Genomic DNA, 22766 nt, shown 5'->3' with positions numbered 1-22766 from the left:
AGATGGACAACATATTTGGTCGTGAAGAAACAGAATCCTTCATGCATTCCGGTGAGAATGCGGAATGGTACAACCCTTAAGGAGGGGAAATTGTTAATTCTTACCAAAAACTCTCTCTGCATTTATCCTTTGACTAGCAATCCCCCTGCAAGGACTCCACGCCAAGGAGAAGCTGTCAGAAATTTGAACGCACAAATGCACAACTGCTCCCTGTTTATCGTGGGAGCAGTTGAAAAACGTATGAGATGTCCACACAGCGAAGTACTATGCAACTCTGAAAAAGGAATGAGGAAGACAATCACTCCTCGCTATTTGTGGTTCTCTAGTTGCAAATTCACCTACTAGCTAAAATTTATTTGTAACCCAAAGTGAGTATCGAGGGCACCTCTGCAATTGTTCCCAGACACGCTGTGCACAGAACAGCAAAAAAATCGAGTTGTCTGATGTGCAAGTTTCCAGCTGAGGCCAGACAAGGCTACTCTCTGCCTTCGTGTTCCAGGTCTGAAACCGTAAACTTAAATGTCCTTTACCTAATATTTAGTGCCATGTTTTTGTACTTTTTTTATGGTGATTGCAGTCAAATAGCCCCAAGCATAATTCTGAAGTTCTATCAAGAGGTCCCAAGCAAAAGAAAGCTGTGATGTGCCTGACAGAAAAAAATAATATGTGTGTTGCGTTAGATAAGCTTTGTTCAGGCATGTGGTATAGTGTCTGAGTTCAATATTAATGAATTAACAGTACGTGCTAAATCAGGCATCTTTGAAGAGAAGTACACAGAAGACAAGGTTATGTATTGATTGGTTGATAGAAATCTTGAGACCAGAGGCTCACAGGAATCTATGTATTTCCCCTATGAGCAATGATTGAGAATTTGCTAATTCAGTGTTCATGGCAACTTTATAAAAAATAACCACAAGCGATGAGAATTTCCTGCACGCACTTCAATAAAGTAATAAGTTGTGATCTCCAGGATATATTCTTAAGTAAGCAAGTAACGTGCATTAAAATGGTTATAACATGCTACTTTTTACCTAAGAAAGGGAACAGATGGGGAAAAAAATACCTATCTGCTATATATAAGAAAAGCAATAGGAGAATAAACAAAACCTAAAACAAAACAATAAAAAAGAGTTACTTAATAAAAGTGGTAAGAAACATTTGGAGGGGGGAAGGATGGAACCAAATTCCTCTGAACACAATCTGTTCCAAATATATTACTTTTTAAGAAGGTAAATATTTCACAACATTAAAAGATAAAATTAAATCAATCATTTAAAAAGCGATCCCTCAAAATCTAGAATGAAACAAATAAACTAAACCATATATCGAGTTGGTGGCTTAACACTAAGAAATTATGTTAAACCACTTTAAAATACAGTAATTTGCCTGCGTGTCCCTGCTGAGGATAACGCCTCAGGTTAAAAACAACTGCAAAGAAATCGCAAGTTGTTTTCAGAAATCATATTTTTAGTTATAATATTGATTTTGTTATTCTGGAACTGTTGAAGGATAGAGCAAGTGACTAATCACGTTGGTGTCATAGGGGTTGAAGATTTTGCCACGGGAACGCGATACCCCGGTACAGAATCAGAAAACTTGGCTGTAACCACCTTGACCTTGGGAGATATCGGTAGCTGAGCATGATGCAGTTTCTCTTTTAAAAATATTCATTTCCTAATTCTGTCTATGTAAAAGTCCTAAAAACAATGACGCAACCCAGATTGTGGTTTCTAAATACTATTTCCCACTAAAAGGTACTAGGGATTTTTGGATAAGTGGTCAATACCTTGTCTGGGCCAGGAAACATGAAAAAATGAGCCCACAACCTCTTACTGTACCACAAGGCAAAAGAGATATCAAATATCACTGGGGTCAGGTAGAAAAGATACCAGAGGGGCCCCAAGATGATATTCCTGTTGGCCAAATGTGGTTCCATTTTAACTTCCAAAAGAAGACTATACGTAATGAATCGAAATAATTAAATATGGTAAAATCAGTGAGTTCAAAAATGATACTTAAAAAAAATAGAAACTTCAATTTTAACAATCCCTGGGGGTGTTGGGATGTTAGGATAGGATGCCAATTCATTTTCCAGAAAACATAAAAAGTTTAACCTGGTTTTCCTATATAAACCCAACTTCGGGGTAATCGAAGAGTGGATGATGGGAAGTTCTTTTAAAAACATCTCAGCTAATAATGAAGGAATGAATGACTTAGGATATCACCACTTTGTGCCCCTAGAAAAATAATGGATCTAGGCAATGATATTAAGTGATGGCTAAAATAATTGGGTGACAAGCTAAAGCAGGACTTCGTAATGGGTGGATCAGGCTGATACCACCTGTACCCATGGGTAAACCTTAAAAAGAGTCCGTCACAATTGAAATGCATCTTGATGTAATGCATTGGGATGTATACACCACTACGTACGAAATATCATTCCTCTCTCCCTCCAAAAATTGAAGCCACATCTAACTACCAATTTATAATATAGGGGATGGAGGAACATGTTAGGTGATGCTGCAGGTAAATATCAGCAAAATCCAGAATGTCAGAAACTCTACCAGAAACACAAATCAGAAATTTTAAACAGATAAATGGAGAGAGAACTGAGAACTTTTGATTAAGAGACTCAAGAAATATATCAACCTAATGCAGTATGTAGACCTTACATAGACTCTAATTCAATAAAATCAACGATATTATGTGCACACAAGTGAAAGTTGAGAAAAGTTGGACAGTAACTGGCTATTTTATGATATGAAGAACTTTTTCTACATGTGATGTTGGTACTGTAGTTATGCTTTGAAAAGTCCTTATATATTGGAGATACATTGTTCAATATTTATGGATAAAATCATATATCATCTTAAAAATACTTCAACATAGTCCAAGAGAAAGTGGCCGGAAGGTGGCCAGTCACCTTGGTTTGCTGAGTATGACGGGGGTCCCAGGACACTGGACGCCGGGGTCCCTCTGAGAGTGAGTGAGAGTAAAAGGAAACCAGATTGACCCTGTGATAACAATGATGGCCACGTGGGCTTCATTCTAGAATTCTCTTTACTTTTGATTTGTTAGAAATTTTTCATGGAACATAAAACAGGCGCCGTCTCTTCCGTGTAGTTGGGCCCAAGGAGCTGACGGTTGCTTTAACTCCCCAAACTTTTACTCTCTTCTGGTGTCTGGACTTTCTACTTAGCCTGCCACTGTCCCCTGGCCCACCAAACGCACACCCCCGTAAAAGAAGCACAAGGCAGAGGCTGTGAGCATGGCAGTTAGAAGCCTAGCTCTGGAGTCATAAAGGCCAGAGTTCAAGTCCTGGCTTTTCCTCTATGTGTCTGACTTTGGTACAGAGGCTTGTTAACTTCTGAAACTCTGTTTCCTTGTGAATACATTTAAAATCAAATCAACGGCTGCTCCGTGGGGTTCTTGCGAGGATTCACTAAGGAGAGGTGAACGACGTGCTCGGAATGGTGCCTGACCCTTTCCATATCGCCTTGGGTGTAAGACGCATGCTTTTTCGTTGTCCTCATTCAACGTTCGCAATCCAGAAAGCTTTAAAATCGAAGTCGTACAGTCAAGGTGCTCGGATGTCAACCATACTGTGATAACCACTTTTTCTAGTTGCTGTATCTAGTGCTTTGATATCTTGGGGCCTTGCTGAGCCTGCAGAGACTGTCCCTCCCAGGGCCAGCCAGTTCCGAGAGATAGCGAAGGACTCATGTGAGAGCACTCCTTGCATATGCAAACCAACTAATCATAACCCATGTCCCTAACTGCCTCCTTCGGGGGGCTCGCCCACTCTGGGTCAAAATCCACCTGTCTCATCACCTCTGGGCCAGGCACCCAACACTAGGGGCAGCCCCAACACCCCAGAGCCTGCTCTCATTACTCAAACTCACCAAGTCCGCTTACCCTGATCCACCAGTTCCCTCCAAGAGAACACACAATAAAGGCTCCGACCTTCATTTTCTCCTTGTCCCCTCTGCCTCCTGCCCAACCCTGGTACTCCCCCACGTGGCCCTGCATCACAGGCTGTGCCTCCTGTTTCTAGGGAATTGTGAGTAAAAACTTCTTCCCTCATGAAGGTCACTTCCATATCTTTGTGTCTTTCTTACTATTCTGAATTAAAACAGATCCCAGGTCCCCTTAAAGCAAACGAAAGCCAACTCTGGCTTACTTGTGTAGAAAAAAAAGACAATGGAAAGTTTGCGAGTGTTAAGGAAAGAGCAGGCGACCGGACTCTGAAAATAAGCAAAGCCCTGAGCGACTCGGCAGCCCAAAGCCCAACTGAGATCACGCCAGAGGAGGAGGAGGTTGTCACCGATGCAGCCGCCACGGGATGCCCGGAGCCGGGCCCGCTGCCCCGCCGCCATTTCAGTGCTGCCGCTGCCACTGCCACTGGATGCTTGATGTTTTCGTTACCAGACCCTCAAGATTCAAAGTCACACGGCTGAACTTCCGACTGAGGAAGTCTGTGTGATTTAACTAGACTCCAGACGCCCGGTGGTAGAGAAGAGGGAGTGTTTGGCCTGTTTGGCTTCTATCACTAAATACAGTATTTCCCAATGGACGCACAAAGATTCTCCTGAAAGTAAAAAAAAAAGAAAGAAAGAAAGAGAGAGCGAGAGAGAGAGAGAGAGAGAGAGAGAGAGAGAGAGAAAGACAGAAGAAAGGAAGGAAGGAAGGAAGGAAGGAAGGAAGGAAGGAAGAAGAAGGAAGGAAGGAAGGAAGGAAGGAAGGAAGGAAGATAGAAAGAAAGAAAGAAAAGAAAGAAAGAAAGAAAGAAAGAACTCGATATGAAGATGAGTAAGCTTTACCTTGCTGTCACTGAGCATGTGCTAACTAAGCCAAATACCTCGACATCGTAAATCATGACATTTTCAAAGTCGGGAGAGGTTGGTGTTAATGGATTCATGGGCCATGAAGGACTAGTCGGTCGGGGGCGAGGGGGGCGGTGCTGGGCATCTGTGGATCACGAGGCTTCCAGTGATTTTTCGGAGAAGCCCTTTAACTTCTTCAGCATCGAAGTCAATTAAAGGATTGCAAGTTTGACCGAACAGGAAGTGTAGATGAGAACCTAATATTCTCCAGTTCGACTCAAAATGATATTATCAACCCTAAGGACATGAAAGGGGTCACGCAGCCTTGATAAAGGGCAGCAGGAGAAGATGGCTCTGCGGGGATTTCTGTACATCGCCATCATTCAGAAGAGCTTCAGCGTTCCCGCCGGGAAGGGGCTCGACTCGAAATCAGTTATGATTTTGAAAGAAAAAGGAATAAAATGTTGAGAACAAACTGAAGCTATTTCGGGTGAGTCCAATAAAACTGTCTACGAGTTAATGGTATTTCTCCTTCTCGCCCGTGCCCTCCCCCAAAAGTTGTCATTAACCTGGTGGTAAATTTCAGAATCGATGAGAGACTGTAGTAGATGTCAAATAAATCCTGGTTTAAAGATATGGCCTTGGAGCCGAATCTCCCAGACCCAGCAGCCTTTCTTCTCCATCTCCTGAATGTCCTCATCTCTGAAGCCCACAGTCCGGGCCTGAGCTTTAGGCAGACCTGAGGCCGTGGGTTCCCTCGGTGGCCTCAATCTTTGAGCCAGTGACAGAGGCCCCACAACACTTGGGAAATTGTCCTTCCTTCCTGTCAAGCCTATTATGGTTCTGACTGCAGACAAAAACAGAGAAATGGGAGCTGGGGACCAGCAGGAGAACGCAGCTGCTCCCTGAGCTCTGCCACCTATAACGCGCTCAAGGCCAGGAGCCCTGCGTCACCAGAAAGACTCAGCGCTTCTCCAACGCTCACCTCTAAAAACGGTGACCTTTCCTTCGTTTGATTACATTCAAAATCCTGCTTTGCTTTCTTATTGGATTCCATTGGTGGGGGGAGGGGGGGCGGTCACTTTCATGTTCTGAGAACTAGGTATACACTACCTCATTTAACTCTCACAAAGGCTCTATCGATATCGATATGATTTCTCCCGCCCCCCTCATTTTACAGATGATGTTATTGAGCTTCAGATGCAAAACTCGTTGGAACTGATCAGCACGGGGTTGAGCTACAGTTACGCACCGTGCAACGTCCCAGCCAGTGATGATGGGTCGCACATAGGACAGCGGTGCCGTTAAGATTGTAACGAAGCTGGAAACTGCCTACCGCCCACTGACGCGTTCGCTGTTGTCACGTCAGGGCGCGAGGCGCTGCTCACGTGCCTGTGGAGATGCTTGCACAAACGAACCCACTGTGCTGCCAGCCGTATGTGAGTGCAGCACGTACGATTAGAAGTAGGCTCCGCCATCCGGGTTTAACGTCATCCCACGACGCTTCCACGACGAAGTCACCCAACAGTGCACTTCTAAGAACATAGCCCTGTCGACAAGTAGCACGTGACTGAATCAAATACTCCCCCAAACGTACTTCTTATAACGGCTTTACTGACATAGAATTCACATATGAAACAAATCGCTCTTTTAAAGTACACGATTCAATAGTTTTTAGCATATTCATAGAATCATACGACCATTCCCCAATATCTAATCCCAGAATATTTTCATCACCCCCAAAAGAAACCCTATTTCCATTAGCAGTCCTTTCTCATGCCCGCCACCCCAGCCTCTGGCAACCATGAATCTATTTTCTATCTCTATTAATTTTTCTATTCTACAAATGTCATATAAATGGAATCATACAACACGTGGCCTTTTGTGTCTGATTTCTTTCACGTAGCATCATGTTTTCGAGTTCATCCGTGTTGAAATGCAGATCCGTATTTCATTCTTTTTGGTGGCGAATATTCCATTGTATGAATAAACCACATTTTATGTATTCATTCATCAATGGATGGACATTCGTTTCCACTTTTTTTGCTGTCATAAATTATATGCCGTAAACATTCAGGTACGAGTTTTGTGGGAACACATATTTTCAATGTTTGCGGGTGTATACGTAGGAGTGGGATTTCTGGGTCACGTGGGAAAAATCTGTTTAACTTTTGAGGAACCGCCAAATTGCTTTCTGCAATGACTGCATCATTTCACATTCCCATGTGCAGTACGAGGGGTCCGTTTCCCCACATCCCAGTCAACACTTGATATTGTCCGTATTTTTTATTATAGACATCCTAGTGAAACAGTGCTTTTGATTTGTATTTCCCTAAGAACTTATGATGCTGAGCATCTTTTCATGTGTTCATGGAACATCCATGTATCTTCATTGGAGAAGTGTCTATTCAAATTCTTGGCTCATTTTTAAATTGGATTATTTGTCTTTTTATTGTTGAGTTGTAAGAGTTCTTCATAAATTCTGGATACAAACCCCTTATCGGATATATTGTTTACAAATATAGTAAATACCGTCTCCCATTCTGTGAGTTGTCTTTTTACTTTCTTGATAGGGTCTTTTGAAGCACAAAAGGTTTTAATTTTGATGATGTCTAATCTATTTTTTCTTTTGTAGCTTACGCTTTTGGTGTCATATCTAAGAAGCTGTTGCCTAATATGAGGTCATGAAGACTTGCTTCTGTACATTGTTATAAGAGTTTTATAGTTTTAGCTCTTAAATTTAGAGTTATGAGTTTTTCAGTCAAATTCTGTATATGATGTAAGGTAGGGTAGGAATCCAACTTCCTTCTTTTGTATGCAGATACCCCGTTGTCCCAGCATCATTTGTTGGAAAGACTGTTTTTTCTCCCATTGAATTATCTCGGTAACTATAGAAAACTTAAGAAGTTATTTCTGGACCCTCAATTATCTTCCACTGATCAGTATGTCTATCTTTATGCCAACACCACAGTGCCTTGATTACTATAGTTTGTAGTAAGTTAGAAATAAGGAAGCCTGAGTCCTCGCCTTTGTTCTTTTTTTTTCTTTTTTCTTTTTTTTTAAGAACGTTTGGGCTCTTCCGGGTCTTTTGCATTTCCATATGAATTTTCAGAGCAGCTTCTCAAACTATGCAAAAAAGGCAGCTGGGATTCTGATAGGGAATGCGCTGAATCTGTAGATCAATATGGAGAATTCTGACATGTTACAATATTAAATCTTAATATCAATATTAAGTCTTCCAATTCATGAGCACGAAGCGAATTTCCATTTATTTAGAGCTTCTTCAATTCTTTCAGTGATATTTACTTTACAGCGTGTAAATCTTATGCTTCCTTTGTTAAATTTGTTCCTAAGTATTTTATTCTTTTTGATGCTTTTGTAACTGTAATTCTTTTCTTAATTTTTTTTTAGATTGTTCACTGCTAGTGTATATAGATACAATTGATCTTTGTGTATTGTTCTTTTATCCTGCAACCTTGCTAGACTCATTTATTATTTCTAACACATTTTTGCATGTGTATTCCTTAAGATTTCCAATCTACATCTTCCAAACACTGCTGAGCAAAGGCCTCAATCTCCGATGGTCTCTTCATACCCAAACTTCACATTCTTTAGAAGCATAACCTTCTCTTTCCCTGTTGGTTCTAATTTCTGTTTTTGTTGTTCTTTAGTTGATTTCCATCACCTCATACCCATTCCCTCCTCTTCTGGAAATAGCACCCTGATTTTTCTCTAGGGATCGAATCCTTCCCCCTCGCTCAGTCCACAGCCTTCAGAGAGCTCCAGTTGCAGAGGTACCCATGTGCTACAAGTCAGCCCATCACATTCATCCGGCCATCGTAACGGGTTCAAGCTGGGCATATGGCATAATCGGAACCAAAGACTCACGATCTCAGGACTTTAGAAAGTCCTCCACGAGGTCACATATTTTTCTTTTCTGCTGGACATAGGGTCAACAAAAAAGAGATGGCAAGAGATTGGTTTTGATTATATCACTTCGGCCCAGGATCAGATTTACAGGAAGTTTGATCGAGCAAGCCCTACTCGGGTTTGTCGTCCAATAAATTCTCTTTATGGATTAGCCAGTTCAGGGTCGCTTGTCTGTCACCTGTACTGATGCCATCTCAGATCATGTGTGAGGTGTTATTACTCATAAAAGACCACAGTAGTTTCCCATTGCAACTCCTAAGAATTTTATTTTAAACGAATGGTTTAGTGATAAAAGGTATGAAAATACTTTTCAAAAACATTATCATGGTGTACCCTTGCATTCTGCAAAGGAGGTTCAAATGAAGAAATCTGATTTTCATTAGGGGCCCACATATTTGAATTATTTAGCTTTGCATCTGGCAATGCACTCTGTCTGAACTCCATGTGCAGCCCCTCTAGTGGTTAATTTAATATGTAACAGCCCAGGCTTCCTTCTCTCCCAGTGGTTTTGCTAATGGCGAATTTGCTCTCAGAGGGTCCGCGGCCACGCCAACTCATTGCCATAGTATTTTTAAAACTAATCCCATTAGATGGAAACAGCTGATTTATTTTATTAGAAGCCTCTTCGAGAAGGAGCTTTGCATAATATTCAATAGCGTTAAGCAAGGGAAAAAAGGCCCCTTTTAAGTGAGCAGTTCCGCGAGGGAGGCTGTTTACCTTTATCCTTTTGTACAGCTCAGGAACTCTGGCCTTGACTTCCTGAGGGAGGAAGCTTCCCTCGTCATGATGAACATTCACCGGAACCCTGGAGGTGTTCAGCTCTGGGTACTGAAAACTATCCCTCTGGCTCAGAGTCTTCCAGCTGACAGGGAACCGAAATTACTTGGGGGAAGGCAGTTCTTTTATCTCCCAGCTGTAGGTTTATTTAGAAAGAGGGGATTCGGGGGGTCACAGAGTGGTCCTCTTCCAACTAAATGGGGTTGATTTACCATCTGCCACCTTTATAAAGTGAAGGCATAGAGGAGTGCTTAACAGCTTGGGCTTGGGCTTTGTCAAATATGGATGAAAAAATCGTCTTTACCTCTCATTAGAACGTGTCCATGGGAAAGTTACTGAACCATTCTGAGCATCAGACTCTTCTTCTATACAATAAGATTAATTACAGAACCTACTTCTTGGGTTATTTGAGGACTGAGTGGGATGACAGAAAATGCAGTTAATTCCCGGTGCCTAATAAGCACTCAATAAACACTCTGTTGTTGTTATTGCTGCTTCTTACCCCAGGCAGGGATGGCAACTCTCAGATATCCCCGCCTCCCTCTGAGAAGACGTGTTCACAACCCTTTCTCAAAGCCCCGCTGGCCAAGATGCGCGACTCCATCAGATTGGACTTGGGCTGAAAACACTGGCATCGTCTGCTCTGGATACTGTCCTTGAAGGAATCAGTATGTTAGAGCATCACTGTGTCACGACCCTCTACATATCAGGGATTTCGGCTCCGGGAGCAGGTATTGGTTTTGCATCTAGATTTTTAAAAAATTCCTGGTTCTTACTTTTCCTTCCTGCCTCCCTTTCCCGATTCCTGAGTTTTACAAGAGTTGGGGGATACTGCCATTAAACTTTTCAAACCTGCCTTTGTTTTTATCTCACCAGATCTACTTAAAAACCTCTCTTTTGAAATTTGGCCAGAAATGACAAAGAGTTTTGAGTTAATTCCACCGAGCATCCACCCAAAATGATGACTCCCAAGCTAACGGCGTTTTTCAACCATCACTGTGGGGTGAGTGATGTGGACATTAGCACCCCTACTTAGAGTCATTGATGAATCAGCTCTCAGCAGCCGGAGCACCCAAGTGTGACTGCAGCGGTGGGGAGGGGAAAGGTTGTAGGGGGCGATGAATGAGCTCGTTGTGCTTATGTATTTTGGAGGCCAAGAGTACTGCCAGATGTTTCTAGAAATGGGATGCAAAAAAAATGACTTTTATCACCTAAAAAGAGTAAAGGATTCAACAAAGGCAAACTCTGGGAAGATGAGAACGGCCAATATCGCCCTATTTCTAGCTCTTCCAATCATGGCATAGGTCTATTCCATTATGCTAGCCAAGGACAAATGCTTCCTTTACAGGTTGGTTCTGCAGGAGACAGCCATTATTAAAGCAATTTGTTAGAGGCAGATTGCGTACATATTAAAAGCAAGATAATCGTATTGGAGAAGCTGGCCTGAAGCAGAGATTCATCTGAAAAGGCCACTGCACATAACTCTGCTTTCTAGACCTGGGTAATGATGGCCACATTTAGTGACCAAGTCGCACGGCATGATGTAATGGGACTTCCCCACCCCCGCCCCCAAAATGGATGTGGTAATAAGATTAAGCCTGCTTAAATAGTAGACACTTCTAGAATCCTGCTTTGATTTAAGAGAGGAAAGCTTATCTATGACATCGCAGTCTTTTTTAGGGGAGAAAAAAAAAATCACTCTGCCTCTTGAGTTTATTTATTCACCCAGTAAATATTTATCCAAGAGATACTCGATAAGGGAATGAGAATATATGCAGTAGAGAACGGAAAAGACATAATGTCCATCTTTGTAGGGTTTCCATGCTGCTGAGAGCTCAAACAAGGCATCAGACAATTAAACATTCAATTACAATCATGACAAGTGCTTTAAAGGAGAACTTCTGTGTAGCACTTGGCATATGATCAGAGAAAGTTTTCTTGAAGAGCTAGCTAGCATTTGAGCTGAACACCGATGGATAAGAACTAGTTAAGAAGAGGAGTAGAAAGTGGAAATGTGTTCCAGGCAAAGAATAGGGCATATGCCAAGGCTCCAAGGCAGGAACAATGACGAGAGATGGTGTGACTTGCCCGGAACACATCGGAATGCTGGGACATGCAGGCGGGGCCATGGCTGGGATTTGGCTCTACACTAAGAGCAGTGGGGAGCCACCGAAGGGTCCTAGGCAGTGGGTGTGACAGTAGTTGAGCATATTTGAAAGATCCTTCTGACCTCACCGTGAAGAAGGAGCTGGATAGGCCAAGAAGGAATGCAGATTCAGACGGTGTTTAGGAGGTAACATCGGCAATACTTGGAAATTGAATACAGAACTGATGGATGAATCCCTGTGATTTATTACTAGTAGGGAAATTTCATTTTTTGATGGAAACTTTGACACTGGGGAGATTTCCAATAATTGTCCCACAACTACCCTCTCGAAGCTTCGTTTAGTGAGACATTTAAATTGGTGTAATCAACACTGAATAGGATATTATTATTGGGCACGGCTGCAGTAATACTGGAAAAATAAATGTGGACATGTGCAGTGTGTTGAAAGCATTTTCAACTTTTTTCAACGAGGGCCCAGAATTGTATTTTAATGGTGAACGTTGCAAAGAGGCAAAATAATGGACTTGTGAAGTCAGGCACGGGTGAGTTCCATCTCATTTTATTCCTTATTTTGGGTGGTTGTGACCTTGAAGTCGTTACTGGATATCTCCAAGGTTCACTTTCCTCGTCTGGAAAATGGAGCTGAAAAAGGCTTTGTGTGTAAGGGACTCACAGAGCTTGACTCAACAAATGCCAGTTCCTATCACCTGTACCTAAAAGTAATTACAAAGATCTAGCTAATAATCATTTTTGGAATAAAATAATAGTAACGCCTAACAGTTATGGAGTGCCAATGATGTGCCGGCAACTAGTCAAAGTACTTACTTATTAATTCATACTTATTAATTCATTGAGTCCTACAGCAACTCTCTAAAATAGATACTATCATCACGCTCATTTTGCCGATAAGGCAACTGAGGCCATCGACTCAGGGCCACCGGACTGAGTGGCAGAGTCAGGCTTCAAAGTCAACTAGTTTGAATGAGAATTTAAAAAAAAAAAAAGAAAGAAAAAGTTTTCATACAAGTTATGAAAAGTCACACAACAGGCAGAAACAGAGGTTGAAATTTATGTTAATCACCTTCTGTGATTCTAAACTCTCAATAAATTCAGATAGAAAAACCCAAGCTGACTGCACAGAGGCACAGAGCTCTGAAAAATTTAACACTGTGCCATGCTTACGAAGAACGAAACCTTCTGGGCGTCGACTCCACGGCACTCCGAACGTCCTCCCGCCCCTCGCCTCACTGGAAGGAACAACGGCTTTGATGCATATGCCAACTAATCACGCCCCAGCATTCCCAGGCACTTTGCTGGGGCTGAGAGGCCGTGGTGTAACAGTGCGGTATGTCATGCTGGTAGATGACAGAGAGTACAGGTGGCAGCAAGGTCCCCAACGTAGATTTACGAGAGGGGACTCGGTGGGGAATCTGGGCCTGCTGGCCAAGTCCAGACTGGGGAAGGCTGAAAATCCGCAGCAGCCGCCTTCTCTGGCGAGGGGCAAAGACATCCTGCAAACTCGAACGCTTTAGAGCTCTGCAGAAATGAACCGCCTAACGTGAGATGCTTTCATCGCGGCCACGGCGAGGATCACAACCGGATCGGATAAGGTGGCGCTTTGAGAACTAAGCTTGTCATTCCATCTTTAGGTACCGAAGTCAATGAATATTGATGTACAATAATGATGTGCTGTTATTACTGCCTGCTTCCCCCAGTGAACCCTATGAGGGCAAAAGTTGAGTCATTATGATTAAATGCTTCAGCACTGCACTTAGCATATCTGGAAAAATAATACTGAGGAGGAGGAAGAAAGGAAGGTAGCAGTTTACATGTATTGCGTGCTTACCAGAGGCCCATAGTCTAAGTCCTTTCTGCGAATTGTTATTTAATTCTGACAAGAATCCTATGAGATGGGTTTTATAAATACCGTATTTCACAAATGAAGAAACTGAGGCAGAGTGAACTGTGGTAACAGACTGACTCTGCTGCTAAGTAGTAGAGGCAGGATTCTAACCCAGGCCCTGATTCAGAGCCTGTGCTGCTAAGCACTGTACCATGATGCCTCTTGTAAAGACCAGAGACGGGTTAGTACTTGTGGAGTAAATACGTGTTCCAGAAACGCTGAGAGCAGTGGGGGATGTGGGCAGATAGGAAATGAGTGCCTTCTTTAGGGGGCACATTGAAATCCCCAGGAGATGTTTTTAAACTACTCATCCCTCTGTAAGCCACTCCCGCCCCCACTTCCGGATGAAACCCTCACCGAGGTCAGTCGCTCTTAGGAGGTGTGCGTTCTCCCTCGAGCATCCTGGGGCCTGAGGAAGACTTTGGAAATCAGTGCTCCAGACCAGTGGGCCTCAAACCTGGCTGCAAATTAGACAAAACCAGGGAGCGTTTGTTTTTTTTTTTTCTCCATTTAAGTTATTTCCTTTAATTACTGTTCTTTTGCACAGAACCTCTCTAATACCATAAGATTATCATCCAACGACTGATTCTGTTTAATGGAATTCTGTTTTCAGAATAGAAATCATGATATTTTTAAATATTCAGTGTGCAACATATATTTTGACTCTCTTAAAAAAAATTTCTGAGATTGAAACAACAAAAGAACAAAATCCTGAAGTATGAGAATAGTAATATCAGAGATCTTTTAATCTATTGTTTTTTAAACAAAGACAAACCAGTGAGCTTTTAAAAACACTGATGCCATGCCTACCTTAGATGGATTAGGTGATGATTGCGGGGAGTGGGGCCTGGGCACTGGACTTTCTTGAGGCCACCCAGGTAGTTCTAATATATGGTCAAGCCTCAGAAGCACTTTTCCACTCTCCTTATGAAAAGCAACCAAGGGATTCGCCAGGCCCACCTCCTTAGCTTAGAGGCGCAGTTCCCTGAACAGATATCAAAGGTGTTAAGTATTTAAAATTTAATTTAATCCAATAAACGTTTCATGAGCACTTCCTATATGAAAAAAAGCAAAGAAGCACAAAACAGAACTTTCATCTTTTATGGCAATGAAGCTTCATAATGGGGTGATACAAGCATAGCAGAGAGTATATCGCGTAGCTGTAATATACGAGAACACCATAGAGATGGGAAGGAGTTGGGGGTCCAGCGGGAAGAGAGGCTCTGGTGGAGAATGGAAGGGACTCTGAGGACAGCTAAGGAAAATGCTGAGGAAAGCAGAGGAAGCAAAGATGGCGCCTCTTTTCCCTAACTTTTGATTTTGAGATAACTATAGATTCACACACGTGCAGTTGTAAGAAATAATACAGAGAAATCCCATACGCCTTTCATGCAATTTTCCCCAAAGGTAACATCTTTCATAACCATAATATATACCACATCTCTTTTATTTTTGACAAAAGCTCTGAGAATAAGCAGATTTTTTTAAGTTTACAATATCCCATTAGATAATTTAATTATGAGCATAGATCAACATTTTATTACCAACTTGTGGGGAAAAAAAAGAGACCTTGCCTGACCTTGGAAGAAACATTTCATGGGAAGAGGAAAATGAGATCATGGTTCGACTGGATACGTGTAAAAAGAATGTCTGGCTGAGAGCATTAGATAGTTGACTGACAGTTGGCTAAGTGGATGGGTAGTTTCCCAGAAGTCTTAATCTCATTAAAGTTTAATGTAAGACTGTTTAAGCATTTTATCACACATCTTAATATTCTTCCTAGTAGGAGGCAGTGAATTATATCACGAAAAAACTTCTGTCTAAACCGGGTTTGGGACAATTCTTCTTTATCGTAAGCCAAGGAACTAAGCACAGTGTGGAAGACCCGCCTTGAGATTTAAAAGGACTGAACATGATGCCTAGACCTGAGCCCCTGAGGAAGGTGGCCCAAGAACAGACCCATAAATAATAGATCAGCTACATGGGAACTTTAGCTCCTGTGTCATTTGACATTTGTTATATGTCATCTCCATAGTAGACTACGATTCTTCTATAATGTAAGCTAGAGAAGGACAGAAATTTTTATCTGTTATTTACACAGATTTTTTTTCCCTTGAATATTATCAAGCACCTAAAAGGCATGCGATAAATACTAATTGAATAAATTAATTCCTAAACATTGAGATAACCAGTCATACTGCTGGCCCTATATTTAAATCATGTTGGAGGTGAACTAATATTTGGAGAACACATGTGTGAGTGTATTGATATATACCAAAGCCACAACCATGAGAAAAAATTTTAGCCTCGGCTTAGACAAGGACCTCTACCTGGACATGTCCAGGGATCACTCAAGAAATCCTTCATTGTAATTATAATGGGGTGTGAGTGCATAGAGACAGCATGAGAGAGGTCTTTGTTTGTTTGTTTTTGGCTATTCTATATCCTGATTATGATAGTGGTTATACGAATCTATACATCCATTAAAATTCACAGAATGCATATGTACAATAAGTGAATTCTTTAAAAATATCTGCCACTAAATGCCTACTGAATGGATATCTTGTGGGGTCAGCCATGAACCAAGACTCCCTTCTCTTGGACCAGCCCCTATCTTTACACAGGGTTAAATTTCAAAGGATGCTAATTATATTGTGATATTCCGTCCCCATCTCATCCTTCAGGGCAATTGGCAATGACTAGGCACCAAGCTCAACCAATCAAGTCTCTCTCAGGTATTTGAAATTGAGATTGTGGCCACAAGTCAGTCTCCAAGAGTGGCTAAAAAGGTAACCAAACAACCCACGGATGTGACCAGCCATTTTCCATTAAACTGCTGCAGAAGTGGAGAAAGTCAGTTTACAGAGTAAGAGAGAGAGAAGGATGAGAACCCACCAAAAGCAGTGGAGTTGAAGGAAACGAGAAAGAGAAGCAGCCATGTTAACTGACTAATTTAATGGTTCCTCTTTTCAAAAAAAGAAAATTTTCCTCCTAACTCATCTACTTTCTTACTCTTGATTTCGATGAGCGATTCCATGCTTTTATAATATATTCTTGTTTATATTTATACTTATATTTAATCAAATTCGAGTAATCCTGTGTCTGAGAGCGTATGCTCTCGATTAATCTATGTGCCCTTAAACACTAGCTCTACCACCTTCAACCAGGAGCATTCGGGCAACTCAACTTCTCAGTGCTTTGGTTTCCACATCTTTATGGGAAAGATAATAGTACCTTCCAAAGAGCTGTGACAATTGAATGAGTCCATGTAAAGTTGTACGAGCAAATGCCTGACGTCTAACAAGAACCCAAATGCCGTTATCGTTGCTGTTGCTGTTTCGTTCCCTTTCTCTTTCTCCTTCTCCTTCTTCTTCTTAATACTAAGAAAGCTTTATTAGAATCTGTCTAAACCCCCAGTCTCACTTCAAAGCAGGAATAGCTATAATTGTTAATGTTTTGCAAGGTAAAAGACCAAAGTCTGGAAAAAATATCTCATTCATTATAAGAACCTCAAGACCTCCCCCAAATCATTAAAGAGCCTCTTGGAGTAATTGTTCTAATATAATGCATGAATTCTGAAAATCAACACATTTATTATATTTCTCTAACTTCTGCTAAGATTTCCTGTGAAGTTATACTACCCGGTGCCAAAAAAGATATTCAAGATCATTCACCAAGTTTGTTTCTATTCTCTCTGTGGCATGAATATAGTGGGTAGTTATAGATATCTTAAACTTGCATTGTAATTTAGAGTTTACAAAACACTCCCTTGGAATCTATTTCATTTTTATCTTTATGACGGCCCTTCAAGAAAGGTATTACTGTTGAAATTTTACAGATGAGCAAATTAAGGCTCAGACAGAGTCCAATGTCATCCAGATACTTAGTATAGTAGCTCAAATGGAAGTCTCTGGCCCCAAGAATTAAGCTTTATTACAGTAATAATAGTTATGCCTAACCAAATAGCTCTGCAAATGAAGCCAAGCCTGGTCTGGATATTTTCCCTGCTTCTCAGATTCTACTACTAACTCATATGTCCCAGACCTATATATTCAGTGCTTGTAGAAGTGCAGTAAGGTAAACAGACTCTCCTCATTGTACATAGTATGAAGCTCCATCCTCAGTATCTCTAGTTCAAGGTCACCCTTTGGATATGGGAATTAGCAAGAGCGTAAACCTAGAGAATCAATGCAAATATCTTTTGACTTCAAATCTAGTATTTCCAATTATATTGCACTGCCTTTTATATTGCTTTATTCTTAACCCTGAAATTTTAAATTCTCAACCAGGGTTGGGTGGTGGAGACACATGTTCCTTATAGTCATAAAGTTGCTAGATTTGGAAAAGAAACATGCTTGCTTTTCCTAGGGTATAGGGATAGAATAAAAGCTTAGGTTAATCAATTAATATTGTGTGAACATTATGCAAGAATGAGGTAGATCTATATTCCAACATAGTACAAAATAGAGTATTAAGTGTGTGGGGTGGGGTGGGTAGTGGAGGAGGCAAATTATAAAACAGATTGGCTGTTTGCTTAAAATAAAAGGAGCGAAGCTACATAGGTACATAATAAGTTGGAGTATTTCTCCAGAAAGCCCTCAAAGAGAAGGTATACTAATATGCTAAAAAAAGGGGGGGAGGGGGTAAATGAAATAGTCAATAAATTATTGATTAATCCAAAAGAAAACATAAGCAAATTAAGCAAAAAATTATGACGTTTTTAAATGTTAATACATCGACAATTACTACTTAATGTAAATGGACTAAATACACCAATTCAAAAAGGGATTGTCAGCTTGAATCAAAAGAACCAACTATATGTTGCTTATAAGAGATGACCTTGCATATAAAGAAACAGAAAAGGGTGGAAATAAAAAGGTGAAAAAATTGACCAAAGATACACCAAAGCCAGTGTGGCTGTAATAATATCAGACAAAGAATGCTTTACAGAAAGCATACTAGAGACACAGAGGAATGCTTCATAATGATGGAAGAGTCATTCCACCAGAAACATAAATTTGTATGTTCCTAATAACCTAGTCTCAAAACATGTAAAGAAAAAGTTGACAAAAAAGAGAACTAAACAGAGCCCTATCTTTCTTAGTAAATGGATTGAAAAGAGACCCCCAAAAAAGTATAGATAAAACATTTTGGAAAACATCCTCAACCAATTTGATATTATTGGCATATATAAATCATTACATCAAACAACCTCAGAATACACATATTTTTTAAGTACACATGGGAAATTTATAAAAATAGATTAAAAAATCAAGTCTCAACAAAAACATACAGAATGTGTTCTCCGACGACAATAAAGCTTAGCTAAAAATCTATAACAGAAAGATAATTAGAAAATCCTCAAATGATTAGAAATTAAGCAATACACTTACTAAATAACACATCAAAGAAAAATCATAAGAAAAATGAGAAATATATTTAAGTGGATAATAATCAAAATATGACATCTCTAAACTTATGGAATAGAGCTTGTTTTAGTCTGCTTGGGTTGCCGTGACAAAGTATTAAACTGTGTGACTTAAACAACAGAAATATATTTTCTTAAGGTCCCAGAGTTTAGAAGTCCAAGATCGAGGTTTCGGCCGATTCTGTTCCCAGCGAGAACTCCCTTCCTGGCTTACAGACTGCTGCCTTCTCATTACATCTTCACAAGGCCTTTCTTTGTGGCAGGCAAGGAGGCAGAGATTGAGAGAGGGAGAAAAAGAGAGGAGAGGAGGGGAGAAGAGGGGGAGGGAAGGGGAAGGCACGGGAAGGGTGGGGACGGGGAGAGAGAGCTCTCTACTGTCCCTTCTTTTTCTTCTAAGGACACTAGTTCTATAAAATTAGGGCGCCACACTTACAACTCTAGTTTCCTCTATGAAGGCCCTGTCTCCAAACACAATCACATTAGAGACTGGTACTTCAACATAGGGATTTGGGGGGACATCATTCAGTCCATAACATTGTGCCCTGACCCCCTCAAATTCATTTCCTTCTTTCATGAACGAACATTCATTTCATCTCAACAGTCCCGAAGGTCTTAATTCATTCCAATGTCAGCTCTACAGCCTAAGGTCCAAAGTCTCATCTAAGTATCATCTAAGTCAAGTATGAGTGAGACTAGCACAATTCATCTGGAGGCAAACTTATTCTCTAGCAGCGAACCTGTGAAACCAGACAAGTACGTGCACCCAAAATATGGTGGTGGGACCGGCATATGATAGACATTACCCTTCTAAAAGGGAGAAACTGGAAAGAAGAATGGGGTGATGGGTTCCTAGAAAGTGTAAAAACTAGCAAGGCAAAATCTTAGAGCAGATTCAGAGCATACACAGCCTTCTGGAGAGTCTCGTCCCAGCCCTGCAAGGTATTGCCACCTAGCTGGCACTGTAACTGAGTCTTCAAAAGGTCATTGCACTGTTCTATCAAGCCAGCTGCTTCAGGCTGGAAGGGGGCACAGTAAGATCCATTGCTCCGTTTCATTCACTACGAAGTAAATTCCTTGCTTAGAGTGAAGCTGTGTGCAGTACCATGATGGTGAATAGGAAATACATCTGCAAGTTCATGAGTGGACGTTTTGGCAAGATTATATCCAGAGGGAGTGTCTATTCCAGTGAGAAGAAAACATCGCCCCTTCCATGTGGAAAGGGGCCCCATGTAATCAACCTGCCACCAAGAAGCAAGTTGATCATCCTAGGGGATGGTGCCGTACTGGGAGCTCAGTGCTGGCCTCTGCTGGCAGGTCAGGCACACAGCAGTGGCCTTAGCCAGGTCGGCCTCCCTGAGCACATGCGTGACCTCTGTCCCCGCCACTTTGCGCAGGAGCCCACTGGGGATGACAGGGTGGCTGGGGAAAGAGGCTGACCACTGTGCACAAACAGGTCAGCCTATCTGCTTGACTAGTAACATCCTCCTCTGCTGAGGTCACCCTTTGGTTAGCATTCACATAGGACGTAAAACAAATAGCCTTCGCATTTTTTTTTTTTTTTACCCATTCAGAGAGGCCTATCCAATTACCTCTTCCCCCGACTTCCTTGTCACCAAATTTCTAATGTTTCTTCTAAGTCCCTGACCAGCTAAGCCATTGGCCACATCCTGTGAACCGGTAAATAATTACATGTCCAGCTATTTTTCATTCCAAACGAAGTGAACAACCACGGGCCCTGCTCTGAGCTCTGCCCTTTGCCACTGCCCTTCAGGGATGTCCCATAAAGGGACATCTCAGAGCTAAAGCACTCTTAGACATTGGTAGTTTTAAGTGCGTATGCTAAAAAAAGGGGGCGAAAATCAAGTTATCTAAGCACTGGCATCAAGAAGATAGAAAAAGAACAGGAAATAAAATTCTTCCCAAAATAATAACAACAACAACAATAATAGAAGGAATTAATGAAACAGAAAGCAGGCAGGCACAAGAAAAACATCAGCAAAGCCAAAAATTGATTCTTTAAAAGGGCAAATGAAATTAATAAATGCCAAGCATGACTGATCAAAGGAAAAAGGAGAGAAAATCTAATTACTGACATTAGGAATAAGAGAGGGAAAATTACTCATGATTCTACAAGCATTAAAAGGATTCTGAGAGGACATATCTAAAACTTTAAGCCAGCACATTTGAAAATTGTTATAAAATGAAGGAATCCCATGAAAAACGATTTACCAAACTAGCATAAGGATTAACAAACGTGAATAATCTTATATCTGTTAAAAACTTTAATCTACAGTTTAAAAGCTTTCACACATGTGTGTGCACACGCATACACATGTACACACACACACACACACACACACACGTTGAATTTATTCCAGAAAAGCATCATTTGTTTATAATTCAAAATTATATTGGTGTAATTAAACACATTAATATGTTAAAAGAAAAAACCAATATCTCAATAAATACAGAAAAGCATTCGATACAGCTGGAGAGCCATTCGAAATTTTTAAAAAAACTTTAAGCAAATTAAGAATGAAAGGGAAATTTCTTAAACTGATGCAGTGTATCTACCAACACTGCAAAAGAAACATATGTATTGGCAAAATACTGACAACTTCCTCTCTGAGGATGGAACCAGACAAGGAGACTGGTGCAATGTACCCGGAAAATAAAAGATAAGGTTCGTAAAGAAACAAAGTATCGTTGTCTCAGGCAGCACGACTGTATACCCAGAAAATTCAAAAGGGTCTTCAAAGAAATATTAGAATTAGTAAGCGATTTTAGTAACAACACTGGATGCAAAGTTGAGGCGCAAAACAATAATATTTCTTCATACGAGTAACAAAAAATCAGAAAATGAAAATTCTTTGGATATCGTTAACTTCAGATGATACCAGAAAATAGTAAATACCTAGGAATCAAATGAAGGAAAAAAACATGTCAGGCCTCTACGTGGAAAGTTATTGAATATTACTGAGGGAAATTCAAGACGATCTAAATACATAGAAGAATATACCATGTTCATGAATTAAAAGACTCAGTATCTTAAAGATGTCAGTTTTCCAGTCTGCAGCCATGCCACCCGGAACGTGCCCAATCTCGTCTGATCTCGGAAGCTAAGCTAGGTCAGGCCTGGTTAATACCTGGATGGGAGACCACCTAGGAAGACCAGGTGCTGTCGTTGTTAAAAAAAAAAAAAAAATTTCCGAAGAATTATCTATAGATTTAACATAATTCCAATTAAATTGCTAGCAGAATTTTTGGGTAGATCAATAAGTTGGTTCTAAAATACGAAAATGAAAAAGAACTGGAATAGCAAAGAAGAATGAATTTGACAGACTTACGCTACTAAATATCAAGATTTACTTTAAAGCTAGTTGTTAACAAGACGCAGTTTTGTGTGATAATAAGTAAATAGATCAAGGGGACTTCAAGAGAGAGTTCAGAAACATACCCTCATACATGGTAACCTAATTTACAGGAACAATCAGCAGCATAAGAAATAATTAATGCTAGATCGATTTCACACCTATATGGGAAAATAAGCCTTTACTACTGCATACCATCTACAAAACTAATTCCAATAGATTGTAGACTGACGTGTAAAAAGAAATATATATATATATATAGAAAATAACACAGAATATTTTTGTGACCCTAGTTAAAAAAAAAAAACTTAAAAAAAAAACAAAAACAAAAAGACAGCACTAACCGTAAAGGAAGAAGAAACGGATAAATTGTATTTCATTAAAATTTAAAAATCCAGCTCAAAGAACATCATTTTAGAAGGTAAGT

The 22766-nt window shown here is 40.6% G+C and overlaps 1 pseudogene; it reads left to right on the top strand.

Moving 5' to 3' along the window:
- The first annotated feature begins 22036 nt into the window (after positions 1 to 22036).
- On the top strand, positions 22037 to 22155 carry LOC120620662 (uncharacterized; annotated as a pseudogene).
- Positions 22156 to 22766: the final 611 nt, after the last annotated feature.

The sequence above is a fragment of the Pteropus medius genome, unplaced genomic scaffold, assembly GCF_902729225.1.
Source record: "Pteropus medius unplaced genomic scaffold, Ma_sr-lr_union100, whole genome shotgun sequence".
Taxonomy (NCBI): domain Eukaryota; kingdom Metazoa; phylum Chordata; class Mammalia; order Chiroptera; family Pteropodidae; genus Pteropus; species Pteropus medius.
The sequence above is the reverse complement of the archived record's forward strand: the minus strand, read 5'-3'. Positions and strand labels throughout refer to the sequence as shown.